Source organism: Macrobrachium rosenbergii, chromosome 24 (assembly GCF_040412425.1).
Source record: "Macrobrachium rosenbergii isolate ZJJX-2024 chromosome 24, ASM4041242v1, whole genome shotgun sequence".
In the NCBI taxonomy this organism is placed as follows: Eukaryota; Metazoa; Arthropoda; class Malacostraca; order Decapoda; family Palaemonidae; genus Macrobrachium; species Macrobrachium rosenbergii.
Window position 1 is genome coordinate 18,030,121 of NC_089764.1, and position 7,500 is coordinate 18,037,620.

General features: G+C 37.4%; 1 protein-coding gene across 2 annotated transcripts in view; it reads right to left on the reverse strand.

Moving 5' to 3' along the window:
• ss (spineless) overlaps nt 1-7,500 on the reverse strand; it is a 483,824-nt gene that overhangs the window by 201,453 nt on the left and 274,871 nt on the right. The window lies entirely within an intron of this gene.

Consider the following 7,500-nt stretch of genomic DNA (forward strand, 5'->3'; position numbering starts at 1 on the left):
TGCAGACCACCCATAATGATTCCATTCACCTCTTAACGACACGAATAAATCAGTTCGCATCTACTATTTATAATTTACTGTTTGCAAGTCGCCTGCCATAGTCCCATTGAACCGCTAACGACATACAAATAATGGCCCGCTTTAAATATGCATCGGGAATAAAGACTAAATGAAAGATTAAGAGAAAGGCGTTTGCGTTAAGAGCGCAGAAACGACCAGCCATAAATCTCCCATCCAACGCGTATTGAATTCGTACACGACGAGGCATGACGGTAGCTTATTAAGTGTAAGTTTGTCATCTGCATTGATTCTGTCGTGTGTGGGGGTGGGGAAGGGTCTACCATGGGGAGGTTTTTTCGGGTAATGGGGGAATTAAAAACAACCTATGGCCGAGGTGACTAAGGCCAGGTAGGTGGTAAGGCGTCATAGGCCTATAGATTCTTAACAAGCTGCGTGCCATGGCTTCGGGACTCTGGAAGCGAGCAGAGAGCAGGCGTCTCTTTGCAGACTTGGTTTACCGGGAAGCAGCTTTGGCGAGAAGGGGTTTTGTGAGGGTAAGGGTGATACCCCCTATAGGTTTTTCTTCAGGGAGGACAAGAGATTTCAGGAACCAACACCTTGGTAAACAATTGGTCAGGTAACGGTGTCCTGTATTTATGGGTTGCGGATGGCGATATTTCATGGAGACACTATGGAAGGCAGGAGAAGGCACTGCAGGCAAAAATGATATTGTTGCAACTGTCACCGATGTTGCCACGTTGCATCAAAGGAGAAAAAGAACACTGTGAAGATGGCGAATTCAAAAAAGTAGAAAATGTGACAAGGAAGAAAGCGGAGGTAAAATAAAGACGTCTTTTTATAGATTTTCTAGAAGTAAATCAATAAGCATCATTCAACGTTATACTTTACAAACGCCGACAGGTTGCGATGTCGATTAGGAGAAATGTACTACTGTACACTGACTAGGCAATACGGGGAAGAAGGTAATTAGATTTAAGCCAAAAATGTTGTGGTCACGGCGAAAATAGTGTAATGGATCTGTCGAATTCGGAGGGGAGGAACTAAATTACAACTTACAGATCATAAACAAGTTAAGTATATCTTAGATTAACCAGACCACTGAGCTGATTAACAGCTCTCCTAAAGCTGGCCCGAAGGATTAGATTTATTTTATGTGACTAAGAACCAACTGGTTACCTAGCAACGGGACCTACAGATTATTGTGGAATCCGAACCACATTATGACGCGAAATGAATTTCTATCACCAGAAATAAATTACTCTGATTCTTCATTGGTCGGCCGGAGAGTCGAACGCAGGGCCAGCAGCGTGCTAGCCGAGAGCTCTACCCACCCCTGCAATGAAGATCATAAACAATACGCTCAGATCATCAAGTCTATGAAAAACTCTGAAAAAGATGGACAGTGGGATAGCTTACAAGAAACTTTCGAACTGGATATTTTATAATATAAAACGAAAAATAACAAGTACCTAAGTCTGGCCAATAAAATTTTCAATTCCATTCTCGATACAACCCACTTTTCCATGTAATACAATGAACAAATAAAAACACATTACTAGCTCCGCTAATAGATTGCCTGAAAACCATTTAGCAATTACACCACCATACGGGGTGTGGCTTGTATCTGAAATGGGAATGTGAAATGTAACTCCAAGGACTGTAGAAAATCATCCTGGGTAGTCTCTTGTCCTTCGAACTGTATTTTGCTAAGCAACTTTCTATGCCCAAGGTGTCTGTAGAAAATACTGGGTGTCTGTAGAAAATACTGGCTGTTTAAATTTCACTGGGCGATACTCACATCATATCTGCCTCCGTTTAAGACTGCGATCTATAACTCAGTGCCATTGTAAAAATACTTTGTGACTGAAGAGGTATCACACTCTTATTTCTGGATATTCCTGTATGCCCGTCAGCTAAGACCTCATTGTTGAACTTTATTTTATTTGTCTGATTCTTTTCCTATCCTAAGACAGTTCCACTAACACCTCACATAAATCTTGAGAAAGCTAAAGGACATTAACTTTATATAACAAATCCATGAGTGTAAAGTGAATATATGATGATGACGACACCGACTGGACGATGAATAATGCAATGAGATCCAGGTAGTGCTATAGGAAATTGGTTACTAATGTGCCAATTTCTCAAGGGATTGCAGACACACACAGTCAAGCCATAATGAAGATGTTCCGAAGTCGGGGGTGAGGGGTTGGGAGGGGGCGTGTTGGTTGTGGTCTGCACCGACAGAGAGAAATCGTCGAGTCATTTGTGGGCGATGGTATACAGCAGTGATTTAGAAGGTCTATCACACCTCGAGATAATTAAGATAATTCTGTCTGGTTCGTTTACGAGTAGAGACGTTAATGAAATCGTTGATTCCTCGCTGACGCGAGTCTTGAGTCACCATTTATAAGGAGGCAGTTGCGAACTGATAATTATTCATCATCATTAGCAAATCTGTAGTCACTTAATCACCTGGTGCAAAATTGATGTGCAGTTATGATGAATAGCCGTCATGGATAGTGATGGCGAATAGTGACAGTGAGTGAGTATCTATGTGTATGTGTGTGTGGGGGGGGGGGAGGCGGGGGCGGGGGGGCGAGCGTGTCTTAGGTCCACGGAGTCCGGCACTGCCAGAGCGGTGGTGTTTTGCGTTAGTGGATGTGGTAGTGGGTCGATAGATAATACTTAGGTGTCACTGGCGCTCTCGTCACACTCCGTGCTCACGCGCGCACGCAAACACAGAAATGAATGCGCATAGACACAGGCCCTCATCATCGTCTCAGGATTATTTTTGGTGTTTGGCAAACGTATGCATACCATTTTCGATGTGTAATTTGAATTATCATGTCTGTCTGTCCCGTTAAAGTACAAAAACTTGCGTTTTGACAATTAACGTCACTGGCACATTTGAAAGCTAACATTCAATCATATTTGATATATGATGAAAATCTATTATATATTTTCTTTTATTATTATCTTTTAATTTCTGTTTCTATTCCACGTTATCTTATTGTAGATTCACACCTTACTTATAATTTACGTTTTACAAGTTTTTTAGTCATATAACAACACATTCAGTTTTTTATTTTATTTACCAAATTTTCAGATATGTACTGTGATTTTTATTCGACTATTTTTTGTCTTATCCTCTTAATAACATTCATTAATTTTATATGAATTAACATAATTTTAAAATGTTGATATTCTCACAATCTTTATGCTTTTTTTTTACACTTCTTTATGGATCTTGAGGAACTTTAAAATTCTGGCTTCCTAAAATCTAATTGATCTTTTGAATTTCACGTCTCCATAACGTGCAACAGACTTCTAGTTTTATGTCCTTACAGTTTAATACTTCTCGAGTTTCAAATCTAATGGATGCTCTTCAATCATTTACTGACCTTTAGAACTTCACATTCTAATATTTATTAGCAATTATGGGTTTCATGTACATCTAATATTCATAGATCTTTTTAATGATCTTGTCCTCGGAATTCCTACCAATAGCATTATGTCATATCAAATTGATTCTTTAGGAGTTTCATATTTCTGTAATATTTATCAATCTTATTTTATCATCCATTTAATGTTAATAAATTTTCTGAGTTTCGTATCCTGCTTATATGAACATTTTTTATATCCTAGATGTATATATATACATTATATATATAAATATATATATATATATATATATATATATATATATATATATATATATACATATATACTGTATATATTATTTATATATATAATTTTTTTTACTCAGTAACATTTTGGTTAACATTATTCTTATTTCGTAAATTTCAAGCTCTCCCAGTATCACGCCTTTTTGACTTTCAGATCCAAATACTAAATGGTTTTCTGAGACTCATATACTCCTGTTATTTTGTTCCAAAATTTTTTGTGTCACACAAATTCGGGTCCATTTCATTTTCCCATGCAAAGGATGGATATATATCAATTCACTGTGAGAATATTACTACTACTACTAATACTCTGTGTCCATTTTCCGAGACGATACCAGACGAGTCCATATTCTTCTCTTCTTTTTTTTTTATTAAAGACTAATTGCTACCTTTTGTTCTTTTCTGCTCTTTCTTTCTTCCGTTCATTCTTGCTTTCTTTGCAGGCTGCGGACCTAATTGCTACCTTCCCAGAGAGCTAATATCAGCACTAGATCCTCCACTCCACGAGACCATATGTCACCTTCTCAACGTACTATGTCGACTGCGACAGCAGCGGGTTTTGTTCCATTGCAAATTCATATCTCTCTCTCTCACTCTCTCTATACATATATATATATATATATATATATATATATATATATATATATATATATATATATATATATATATATATATATATATAATATATATATATATATATATATATATATATATATATATATATATATATATATATATATACATATATATATATATATATGTATAACATACATATATACAAACATACATAGATACATACACACTACACACACACACATATATATCTGGTAATTTCTAGTCTATAATGCATCTCTTTCAAATAAAATTGAATTTACATATGTCAAGATTCTTTCTTTCCTCTTTTCTCTTCACCTATAAGAAATACGAGCAGTAATAATGAAAATTATGAATAATGGAGAAAAACATTCAATTATATTCAACTTTTACATATGACTCTCGAGAGTATGATCAACTCTTGACTTTGAAAATGAAACATGACCGTACAAACACATACAAACCACATTGCTGCATTATCATTTAGTTTGTTTGATGCGTCTGCAATAGCCAATAAGTCAAACAAACAAGTGAAGGAAAAGTGTGAACTAAAAACAAACATTTAAATGATATACGTCGTTAATAGATTCTCAAAGTGCTTACGTCATCTATAAACCGAATGCGAAATGAAAATACGACGTTCATTATTGAACAGGCAATTGATCTCTGCAACAGCATTCTCAAGCGGCATTGCAAATTGCAAGCGGAGTCTCGGTCACAATCGCTGGCCTCAGCCGATTGTATCAATGGGTAATTAGAGTAACAGAGCGTAAATTAAGTAGTAAATCCATACAGGTTCGGTCTCCCTGCGAATTCGAGGGACAGGACGTCGAAAAGGATGTAGCATTTCCGACGCAGGACAGTTTTCATTTCGAATGTCTCCGCGATTTAGCCCTACGTCAAGCGCGTTCATCTGCGATATTCTGAAGTCGCGTTCATTATCAGTTTTGTGGTGCACCGAAGCAGTTTCATCCTTAAGGCAGTTTATGACCCGCTCAGCAGACAACTAGAAGTGGTTCGAAAGCGTGTCAATATCAACCTGTTTCTTGGAATTTCAGGTGTTTTAAATCTGCATTTTCTGTTGATATTTCAGCTCGTAAGCTTTTTTTTTTTTTTAACTACTTTCATTATATTTTTAGAAGTGTTTCAAAAAGGTTTCGAAATTATTCTCGGTTTTGTGAACTTGAAAAGTCATTCTTATAGAGATGAAATAAATATTTCCTTAAATCCAGAGGCTTTGTTACCTTCAACTAAATATTTTTTATTGTAATTACTAGATTTTCGTATCTTTGATTAAATTTTTTTATTGTAATTACTCGATTTTCGTATCTTTGATTAAATTTCGAAGTATTTTAATTACAAAAATTATGGGAATAATATTCACGTATGGTATATTAACTTATATAAAGTCCTAAAAACGATTATTAAGCTTAATTTAATTTCTAAAAACATTTACAGAAGAAAAACCCACGAACACGAAGTATACATTTGGTTACATGAGAGAAAAACCAATTATGAACCTTAGAGATCAGTTATCCAAGAAGACTGGACACACACACACTAGGAGAGAGAGAGAGAGAGAGAGAGAGAGAGAGAGAGAGAGAGAGAGAGAGAGAGAGAGAGAGAGAGAGCATATAAAGACTGAATTTAGTAAAATACATAAACAGATTTTCAGATAATGAATCGCCAATCAACAATAAAGTAGAAATAAAAAGGGTTGTTCTTTCAACTTCATCTTGCATGGGCACAGAGCAGGGCAAGTTATCCTACTGAGGACGAGACGATTTTAGCTCTAAATAAGAAAAGTGGAGAAAAATTGTCAGAGAGGGGAGCCATTGTCTGTGGCCATTTTCGACCAAAATAGACAGAAAAAGCAACTTCAAAATACACAAGATCTCTCAGGCGATTGCAACGTAAGGACCACCACATACGTCACAGCAACGCCGTAGCGACGACATCCCCCTCCCTGTAAGATACAGTACCAACTGACCGTCTGTATTTTATCGATTGCGTTCCAGGAGGGGAGCGCTACGATACCTGTAATTAGCCAGGCGATATATAGGTACAGCCCCTACGTCCCTCTCCGGAATCCTGATTGAAAGATAGGAAAATCGACCGGTAACGTGTTGGTAGTTGTGTGTGTGTGTGTGTGTGTGTGTGAGCGAGCGTGTGCGTGCGTGCATGCGCGTTCCCGCACGTGCTGTTTATGCGTATTCGGCACCTCATGCAAAAAACGTGGCCTAGAAGGACGCTTTGTTATTGGATTAAGTGCAAATAATAGATGCGGAGGCAGAAGTATTATCAGTAGCACTGGAAATAATAATTATGAAACAATGTCGCAGCACGTAACAAATAATATCAGCAACAATAATAACAGCAATCATAACAGCTACAACTTTATAATAACAGCGTTAATAATGAAATAACGACAGAAAAGACGACATTCCATTTCGCTTTCATTCCTCGCTTAGAGCTTTAAAAAGCCCTTAATCCGCGTGCGTGTCGTCTCCGATAAAACCTTCACATAATTATACACTCCACATCAGGTCACACACACACACATATATATATGAAGAAGCGAGAAAAAAGCCATTTACGACTGCCGTTGTTTTTCCTTATCGAATGTGTACATTTTCGTAATCTCCATGTTAAAATGAGGATTTCGGATGGAAGAGATACGAAATTAATTGGCCCACGCAACTTTCGTTGTTTACCTGTTTATTTTTTTTTTTTTTTAGATTTTTCGGGGTGGGGTATGTATTTGTGTGTTGGGGGGGGGAGTGAGGGGGAGCTCAATATGGGTCGGGCGGAGGGTAGGGGGCCCTCAATAGGGTTCGCATTGGCTGTGAAGGGGGCGGGGGGACGGACACCTATACTCTTGCATCCTGCCTTAGCACTAATAACAAAAGAAGCAATTCTAAAGGAAGCATAATTATACTTGTTCTCAGGAATGGGAAAACAACGACAACAACTACAAAAGCAACAACGCAACGCAAGCAACAACTATAATCACGACTGGCACAATTATAAGAAATTACAATCACCCCTGCTTTCAGAGGCAGCATAAAGGAAGATCAAATGCAACAACAATTACAGAAACAATGGAAAATCAATCGTTAATTGAAGTTGAAAAAAACCTTTGGTATTCGGTAGCAACAAAGAAAAGCAACACTGAAGAGTCCACAAATAACTCAGC